Below are 10,674 nucleotides of genomic sequence, written 5' to 3'. Positions count from 1 at the left end.
CAAAAATTCCTTCCGAGGAGTGGCTGGTGGGTTTGAACCACCAGCCTTCTGGTTAGCAGTCAAGTGCCTTAGCCACTATGCTACCAGAGCTCCCATTTAAGTACTTAGGAGACAATATTTTTCCTTTACATCTGTCTTCAGAGGAAAAAAAATATGTTAGAGATTAATTCATTCCACAGAAGGAATCAAGAAATATTGACTGTTTGAACCGCCAGCCTTCTGGTTGGGGTATTACTGTATAAAAGATAGAAGTCATAAGGTCAAAAGCAGTTAAAAAATCAGAAATTGGTTTTAGAAACTCAAAGACACCTGTGGAGAGAAAAAAAAATGAGACCACAAAGTGATGAGGCAGGCAGGTAGAGAAATACTTTGATCGGCCTTCAGCAAAGGGTATTCTTAGAAAAGATATGGAAAAGATACGGATGTCAGAGAAGACAACAGAGGTGAAGCAGATGAATGCCGTCACAGACATGAAAGCATCCATTCCCACTACTCCAAGGTAATCACTGGAGCAAGAGAGATTTAGCAGCTGGGGATGTCACAGAAGAACTGGTAGATTATTTTGGTTGTATAGAATGTGATAGACAATGTGGCTGTTGTGTTCAAGATTCCCGAGACGCTTCCACTTAGCCATACAGCTACTACAGCCCACTTACACGTATTAGGATACATAATGACATCACAGTGCAGTGGGAGGCAGATGGCTGCATAGAGGTCATAAGACTTCACTGAGAATGGCCATCTCAGCTCAAGCTAAAGATGCGAAGAAGAAAACCTAGAGTATGAAGTGAACTCAGGAAATGTAGCCATCATACGTGAGAGAACTATCATTGGACTGAGGGACTGTAACAGAAATAAAGGAGAGATCTAGAAGGGAAAGACACTTTAAGAAATAATACGTTCTTACAAATGCATTTGTATGTGCTATAAAAATATGTCCATATACTGTATAAAGCTAACATGGTATAAAGATAGCATAACTTGTTAATGACAACCAAACACCTTGAGGGAGTGACATCAAGTTCTATTAGCACAACATAGTACACGAGAGCACTGTTTAACAACCTACTTTGGTGAGTAGCGACTAGGGTCTTAAAAGCTTATGAGTGGTCATCTAAAATGCAACTACTAGTATCATCACATCCAGAACAAAGAAGAATGAAGAAAATTAAAGATCTATGGAACAATTGGTCCAAGGGACAAATAGACCATGGGAACCTCATGACCATGAAACAGAAGAACTAGATGGTACCCACATACCAATGCCAAACACACAGAAAGGCATCAGAATTGGAGATCCTGGGTAGAGGGGGAGAAAAAATATGTCACATAATTCAAAAACATAAAAAGACCAGGAGTACTGGTTGGTTAGAGACTTGAGAAACTCTGAGACTATGACACCAAGTCATCCTTTGGGCCTGGAATTGGACTCATGCCCATGGCTTAACTCTCAGCCAAACAATAGACAGGCCTATCAGCTGAACAACTACACCAGAGAGATGTACTCCTCAGAACAGTCAAACATGAGAGGTCAGAAGGGCAGCATTTGCACAGGGAGAAACATAGGTAGGCAAGAATGCATAGGTAAGAAGGACACGGGGAAGGGGTAACCACAGGGAGGAAGTAGAAGAGAACTGTTACATTGTGGGGATTACAATCAGTGTCCTGAAACAAAATGTGTATGACCTGTTGAATATGAAATGAATCTGCTTTGTAAAACTGCACTCAAATCACAATAAAAACTTTTTGTTTTTCTTTTTTAAGGAAAAAAAAATTAATCAAAAAAGGAAAAGAAGAAGTAATACCTTCGGGATTGTAGACACTGGTCCAAAGTGGTCGTGGTGAGGTCACCTGCCCAGGCTAATAGAAACATCATCAAGAACAGCAAAGCATATAAAATCTGCATCTCACAAATGTCATAAAAGTCCAGAAGAAGAATCCACTCATTATGATTATGTTTGTCATAATCATTTTGAATATATCAAGTGTAGTGGCAGCTGGAAGTAAGGGGGATATACAAAATGCAGCAGAATGATATTAAATTAAATTTTCACTCATTTATTCATCACTGCTTCTTAAAACAATTATTTGTTAAGTGCTTGGTATGAATCAGCTTTGCCCTATAGGATCCAAAGGTAAAGAGAGGTACTTACTGCATTCATGGAACTTAACAGTCTATGCTAGTAAACCTAGAATAACAGTCAGTTAAATGTGTTCTTGTCCTTTTACTGAAAAATAGCACCACACATTTTTTTTTTTTTTTGCACCACACACTCACACAAATACCACCCTCCTTTTCACTGATAAAACTCACTGTTTAACTTTAAGTCAACAACAGTAAAACAAGGATCAATTCTTGAATACAGATTTTTGAAAATTGGGTGGGTTGCATTTGTGTAAGGCACACAGTACTATTTTAGCCCTTTACAGGAAATATGATATTGGGAATCGAACCATGGGTTAAATGATTGGACTGGGTAATATCCAAGTCCCTTCCTGTCATGCAGATCTGTCAGTATAGAGAAAGTCCCTATAACTGTGGAGTCAAGGGCCAAATTATATATTGTTATTGCCCTTCCAATGAACATTTAATTAATGGACAGGACATCTCATCGGAATAAGAGAAAACTTACATTTTCAAAGAAAATACTTAAAAGTCACTCTCAGATTCAGTGTCCACTTTGATTGCTGGATTTTACATCTAACAACTTTTTTCTCTTTGAATTTTTATTGTATATACTTTCTCTTCACATCCTTTGTCTTTGGCTCAAGTCATGACATATCCATTTACATACAAAGGCATTTGCAAAGAAGATAAACACATAGTGATTACTGGGAGGCAGTTTTAAAAGTGGAAGGAACATATTTAAATCCCCAATATATAACTTCAGAAAGAGAATGTGAAGAGATATAAAGACATGAATTTCAGACGAGTGAGGGAAAAAAAAATGGTTAATTTTCCAGTATTTTGGTTTTACAAATTTTGTGAGAGGGAAATAATCAAGAGTTCTTTCCTCATTAAAATATTCATCAGTATATAAGGGATGATGAGTTACTTTGTATTCTGTGAATGTTGGTGGTGTTGTTATGTGCCGTGGAGTCAGATCCCTCCTCGGGTTTCCAAGGCAGAATCACTACAGAAGTAGATTGCCCAACCTTCCTTCCAAGGAGTGGCTGGTGGGTTTGAACCGGCAGCCTTCTGGTTAGCAATCAAGTGCTTAAGGCACTACACTACCAATTGGAAAAACTGCTCGCTGTGTGAGTCTCTGTGCTTTATTCCAAACCATGTGAAATCTCACAAGGTAGTTTTTGTGTTTCAGTTGATTCATCTTAGAAATTATAACTGGGAAAATTCTGAACCTTAAAGCCAGCATTTTCTTTCCATTCCTTATCATTTTGAGAGAGCCTTTTGTTAGTCAATTCATTGTCTCTCTCTGCTTTATTTTTCTGATGTGTGAGGTCAAATCTTTCCTGGAAACCTCCAGACTTATTTGACCTCCCATATTTCTTCTCTTCTGAGAAGAATGAATTTCTCATCGGAGCATTCTATTTGTATATCCTACTATCTGATATGGGTCAATAATTGTAGATTTATAAGAAAAATAGATATTAAATGAACTAAAATGTTAAAAAGTTTTGTTTTGGCTGCCAATTTCTCTTTTTTCCTTATGCTGTGAAAGTGAACCACAAATTAATCTATTTGCAATCTCCCCAACTTTATCCATTTCCACCGAAATCTCATACAAGGTAATAGAAAACAGAAAGAATTACAGAGCACGGATATTCTTAGGACATAATTCCTCCCTTTCCATGTTCTGTATTTTGTTGTTGTTCTCTTTTTTTCTTGAACCGGTAAGATGATAAACAGTGTTACTATCTTTACTTAATTTGGAAATTTGTTCATTAAATATTTTAATTGGCCAAATTTATACAAACAATTACCAACAGCAAGGATATTCTTAGGACATAATTCCTCCCTTTCCATGTTCTGTATTTTGTTGTTGTTCTCTTTTTTTCTTGAACTGGTAAGATGATAAACAGTGTTACTATCTTTACTTAATTCGGAGATTTGTTCATTAAATATTTTAATTTGCCAAATTTATACAAAGAATTACCAACAGACCAGGAAGTGAAAGAAAAAAAAAATGACTTTGAGTGTTCACTTTTATGAGACAGACATCTTGCTAGAAACTCTCATAAAATGCATCTTATTTAATTTACACAGTAGTTTATCTACTATATGTGAAGCATTTTAATCTCTATTCTTATAGGAACAAAATAAGGCTCAGAGTACTTAAGTACAGAATTGAGATCTGAGCCCCAAACCCTTCTCCTTTCCAATTTATACTGCTGCCTTATATCTAAAAAATCTCTAAGTGTTAATAAGAGACATGCAGGACATTGAGAAAATAGCCACAATTCACTAAAAACATATCCATTCACTGATCCCTGTCTGATCATCTTAGGTGTTTATGTGTTTATCTGTATAGCCTAGTGTTTGGTGTTAATGGCAATGTAGTATTGTGGACGCATTGGTTGGTTTTAACATCTGTTTTCTATCTCTTATGAGCACAGTTGGTGACAGGGATCAGTGAATAGAGGTATACTCTAGACCAAGGATTGACGCAGCTGAGGCTAATCTTGTACAGACACCAGTGATACAAAATACCTGCACTCCTTACAGAAACAGTAGAAGACAGACATAGAGTAATCCCTCACAGACACCTCAACACTATGGGAGAGAGATCCAATAGAGCTACTACCTCAGGACCATCGTACTGGGGTACATCAGACTCAATTGACACAACAAAATACATAAAAGCGTTGCTCCACATCCTACATTGGTGAGTAGCGACTGGGGTCTTAAAAGCTTTCAAGCAGCCATCTATGATGCAGCTAATGGTCTCCTAGCATCAGAAGTGAACAAGAACACACACACACACAAAAAAAGGGCATTTGGGAGCAATTAACCCTAGGACAGGATGGCTCACGAGACCAGAAGAACCAGATGGTGCCTGGCTACCAATGCCAACCACTCAGGTAAGGATCAAATCTGGAGATCCTGGATAGAGTGGGAGGGAAAATGTGGAACAAAATCCAAAAACTTGATAATGACCAGAATTACTGGTCAGATGAAGTCTGGTGAGATTCCCAATACTATAGCTGAAATACATTCAGCGCCTGGAATAAAACTCACCCCCAGGGGCAGGCTCTCAGCCCAATGGTTAGCGAGATGTACATGCAGACCACTCAACCCAGGATGTTGCACCCACACATTCAATGGTAGTACATCCCCTAAAGCAAAAACTATGGGGCACCAAAGGGCCAACATTCAAACTGAGGAAATGCAGGACAAACAGAAGTGCATAATTATGAGGGGCGCAGGGGGAGTGTTGCAGGGTAAGGAGGGGAGGACACTGGGTTAGGGTTGGACATGGCGAATGGGGAATGAAACTCAATGTGCGTGTGACTTTGAATGTAAAACAAGCTCTTAAAACAAAAAATAAATAAATACAAATATTAAAAAAATATATCCATTCAAGGCTCTGTCTCTCTCAGACTTATCAGGAATTATTTGTGGAAGTGTTTCACTAAATATTTATATACACACATAAAAATAAACAATTTCCAATTTACTGTCTTTCCTTAAATGGCTTAGTATTATAATACATTTGTATAAATTTGATCTTTGGACTTTCTAAATATGCTTATCTTCAGGGACCTTAGCTTCCTTCCTTGGAAGGAATTGGCAGGCTTGCTTTTTAAAACTCAGATAGATGAAGTTTCCATAAAATTCTTGGTCTTTTGTTGTCCAAGATTGGAAAACTCACCACAGCTGTTTATGGTGTGTCGGTAGCTGCCAAAGCTGATCACCACCTTCAAATCTTTCTGGTCTACAATCCTACAGATCTTTTTAAATATGCTGTTTCCATTGAGAACCAAGTTTCTTCCTTCCTTCTTTCCTTCTTTCTTCCTTCCTCCCTCCCTCCATTCTTTCTTTCTTTTCTTTTTTCAACTATCTTTCCTAATGGAAGCATGAACTGAATGATAAAGATATTTCTTTTCTTTTACCCCTCTGGCACTTCAGACTTGGGGTGTTAGAAACTTTCACCCAGAGTGGTAGTGGCTTAGTAAGCTGTGGATGTTTTTTTGTCCCTAGATCAATGGTTCTCAAATTTAGCAGATATAGGAATTCACCTGGAAAACTTGTTAAAACACAAGTAAGAAGAACAACATTCAGAAATTCTGACTCATTAGGTCTGGGGCATCAATGAATTTGGATTTCTAAAAACTCCCAGATTAAGCTGCTGCTGCTGGTATAAGCACCATACTAGGAGAACTACTGTCCTAGTTAGATTCTGTGATTCTGAAAGAGATACAGAAATATTTAAACTTTCCTTTCCCTTTTTTTTTAAATACATATATCTGTGAAGTCAAGTGTCAAGGAAAACTAGAAGTCAGTATTTATCTTTATGATAGAAATTCAGAGCAATGTGTTTAATCTCAGATTTGGAACATCTATCTTACTTATCCATTGTGATCTCTACTACTCATCAAGATATCTACTGAAAGATCCCAAAAGCAAATATAACTATAGTACCTGAAAGTCTTGTAAGGTGACTAAGTGCATTAATATATGTTATAAAAATCATTGCAACAACTTTATAAGTATTTTGGCAGAAATATATCATAATGTTGTTTCATAATTCCTCAGTTCTCTTAATATTTTATAAATATTATTAATTTTAGGGGGAATAATTATATAACTATAAATATATTAACTTTATATTGCAATGATTTCCTCTGGAGCTAAGTGGATATTTATTATTTTTTTAAAGCTACACTGTATCCTGCCGAGGTTATAAGACACAATTGGTTAAAAAAAAAAAAAAAAAGTTCACATAATAAACAATATTTACTGAGTGTCTTTTATGTACCAGACATTTTTCCAGTTTGTCATTATTATAAACAGCTTTGCTCACTGTTTTTTGTAGTATAATGATTATTACATTCACCTAGAAAGATGGTGTAGTTGTTAATTTCCCTTAAGTGTATCCTGACTCATGGTGAACCCATGTTTGCAGAGTAGAAATGCTGCACTGGATTTTCAAGGCTGTGGCCTTTCAAAAGCTTATCACCAGGCCTGTCTTCTGGGGTATCTCTGCATGAATTCAAATCACCAGCCTTTCTGCTGTTAATTGATTGTTTAACTGTTTGCACCCCTCAAGGAACCCAAACAGGTGTAAACAGCTCTATTAATATTTTCCTTAATTATGATTAACATAACAACAAATAGTGTTGTCATGTTCATTCTTTCAAATTATGAGTTCTATGCATTTGATTTCTTTCCCTAAATAAACTCAAGGAATATGGGATTATTCAATTTAAGGTTAGGAAAACAATTATATAGATTTTCAATATTGACAACTTCCTTTCTAAAATTATTGCAAAGTGTTAATATTGTTCTCAGTAATGCTTGTCCACAATCTTGCTAACATAAAGAATGCACAATTCTGTCTGTGTGTGTGTGTGCTTAAAAAATAGAAAAGAATTATCATATTTAAATATGTTGCCACAGTAGTTAGATTGTAGTTGTTGTTGTTAAGTGCCATCTAGTTGGCTCCAATTCATAGCAACCCTATGTATGACAGGATGAAGCACTGCCCTGTCCTGAGACAGCCTTACAATCCTTGCTATACCTGAGCCTATTGCTGCAGCCACTGTGTTAATCCATCTCGTTGAGGGTTTTCCCTTTTTTCACAGACCCTCCACTTTACCAAGCATAATATCCTTGTCCAGGTAATGGTCCCTTCTGATAACATGACCAAAGTAGGTGAGAAGTCTGGCCATTCTCTCTTCAAGGAGCATTCCACCTGCACTTTTTTCAGGACAGATTTGCTAGTTCTTCTAGCAGTCCATGGTACTTTCAGGATTCTTCGCCAGCGTCACAACTCAAAAGCATCAACTCTTCTTTACTGTTCCTTATTCAATGTCCAGCTCTCACATAAATACAAGGCAATTGAAAACACCAAGGTGCACCTTAGTCTTCAGATATCTTTTCTTTTCAGCACTTTAAAGAGGTCTTTTGCAGCAGATTTGCCCAGGACAATATGTCAACTAATTTCTTGACTGCTGCTTCCATTGGTGTAGATTGTGAAACCAAAGTAGCATGAAATTCTTGAATTTTTCAATCTTTTCTCCATTTATTGTTATGTTGCTTATTGGTCCAGTTGTGAGGATTTTCATTTTCTTTATGTTGAGGTTTAATTCATCCTGTACTCTTTAATCTTCATCAGTAAATACTTCAAGTCATCTTCACTTTCAGCAAGCAAGGTTGTGTTGCCTTCATATCACAGGTTGTTACTGAGTCCTCCTCCAATCCTGATGCCACATTCTTCTTCATATAGTCCAGCTTCTAGGATTATTTGCTCAGTATACAGAGTGAATAAATATGACAAAAGGATACAACGCTGATGCACTCCCTACCTGATTTCAAATCATGCAGTATCCTTTTGCTCTGTTTGAACAACACCCTCTTGGTCTATGTACAGGTTCCTTGTGAGCACAATTAAGTGTTCTAGAATCCCCATTCTTCTCAATGTTATCTATAATTTGTTATGATCCATACATTCAAATGCTTTTGCATAGTCAATAAAACACAAGTAAATATCTTTCTGGTATTCTCAGCTTTCAGCTAAGATCCATCTGACATCAGCAATGATATCCCTTGTTCCGCATTCTCTTCTGAATTCAGCTTACATTTCTGGGAGTTCTCTGTCAATATACTGCTGAATCCATTTTTCAATTATTTTCAAGAAGATTTTATTTGTGTGTGATATTAATGGTATTGTTTGATAATTTCCACATTCTGTGGGATCACCTTTCTTTGGAATGGGTACAAATATGGATCTCTTCCAGTCAGTTGGCCAGGTAGCTGTGTTCCAAATTTCTGGACATAGATGAGTAAGTAACTATATCACAGCATCCATTTGTTGAAACATCTCAATAGGTAGCCCATCAATTCCTGGAGCCTTGTTTTTCATCAATTCCTTTAGTGCAACATCGACTTCTTCCTTTAATACCATTGGTTCTTGATCATGTGCCACCTCCTGAAATGGATGAACATTGACTAATTATTTTTGATACAGTGACTCTGTATTCCTTCCGTCTTCTTTTGATCTTTCCTGCATCATTCAATATTTTGCCCATAGATTCTTTCAATATTGCAACCCAAGGCTTGAATGAATATTTTCTTCAGCCCTTATGGCTTGAGAAATGTCAAGTGTGTTCTTCCCTTTTGGTTTTCCAACTCCAGGTCTTTGCACATTTCATTATAATAATTGACTTGGTCTTCTCGATCTACTCTTTGAAATCTTCTGTTCAGCTCTTTTCTCTCATCATTTCTTCCATTTGCTTTAGCTGCTCTCCATTCAAGAGCAAGCTTCAGATTCTCTTCTAACATCCATTTTTGGTCTTTTCTTCCTTTACTGTCTTTTTAATGACCTCTTTCTTTCTTCATGGATGATGTTCTTGATGTCATCCCAGAATTCCTCTGGTTTTTGGTCATTGGTGTTCAATGTATTGAACCTATTCTTCAGATGGTCTCTAAATTCAGATGGTATATAATCAAGGTCATATTTTGGCTCTTGTGGACTTGTTTTAATTGACTTCAGCTTCAACTTGAGCTTGCATATGAGCAGTTGATGGCCTGTACCACAGTTGGCTCATGACTTGGTTTTGACTGAAGATATTGAGCTTCTCCATCTCTTCTTCCCACAGATGTAATCAATCTGATTCCTGTGTATTCCATCTGGAAAAAATCCATGTGCATAGTTGCTCTTCATGTTGTTGAAAAAGAAGTATTTGCAATGAATAAGTCATTGATCTTGTAAAATTCTATCATGTGATCTCTGGTGTCATTTCTATCCCAAAGGCCATATTTTCCAGTTACTGGTGATTCTTCTTTGTTTCCAACTTTTGCATTCCAATCACCACTCATCTGTCAGTTTGAAGTCCTGGGGTGGCTTGGGTATTGCTGGGAGGCTGGATACTATGCCACCAGTATTTCAAATACCAGCAGATTCACCCATGGTGAACAGATTTCAACAGAGCTTCCAGACTAAGACAGACTTGGAAGAAACAAGGGGCCATATATTTCTCAAAGAATTGACCGGTGAAAACCTTATGAATAGCAGTGAAACACTGTCTGATATATTACTGGAAAACTTAATTAATAACCCTGAAACATTGCCCAATATACTACTGGAGGATGAGCACCTCAGGCCAGAAGGCCCTCAAAATACCACTGGGGTCAAGCTGCCTGCTCAAAGTAGAGTTGACCTTAATGATATGGATGTAGGAAAGTGTTCAAGATTTGTATTTACTGATGTGGCATGACTCAAAATGGAAAGAAACACCTGCAAACATCCTTAATAATTGGAGTATGGAATCTGCAAAGTATGATTCTAGGAAAATTTGAAGTTGTCAAAAATGAAATGGGTATTCTAGGCATTAGCGAGCTGAAATGGACTAGTTTGGGCTGTTTGGAATCAGACAACCATATGACCTACCATGCTGAGAATGACAAATTGAAGAGGAATTGCGCAGCATTCATTATCACAAAAAATGTTTCAAGACCTATCCTGAAGTACAATGTTGTCAGTGATAGGACAA

At 37.1% G+C, this 10,674-nt stretch overlaps 1 pseudogene; it reads right to left on the bottom strand.

Annotated features, from left to right (window-relative positions):
• Nucleotides 1-163: 163 nt before the first annotated feature.
• Nucleotides 164-1,971, bottom strand: LOC103206049 (annotated as a pseudogene).
• Nucleotides 1,972-10,674: the final 8,703 nt, after the last annotated feature.

Source organism: Orycteropus afer, unplaced genomic scaffold (genome assembly GCF_000298275.1).
Source record: "Orycteropus afer afer isolate SDZICR_OR568_19922 unplaced genomic scaffold, OryAfe1.0 scaffold00294, whole genome shotgun sequence".
Classification (NCBI taxonomy): domain Eukaryota; kingdom Metazoa; phylum Chordata; class Mammalia; order Tubulidentata; family Orycteropodidae; genus Orycteropus; species Orycteropus afer.
This window is presented reverse-complemented; position numbering and strand designations above follow the sequence as displayed.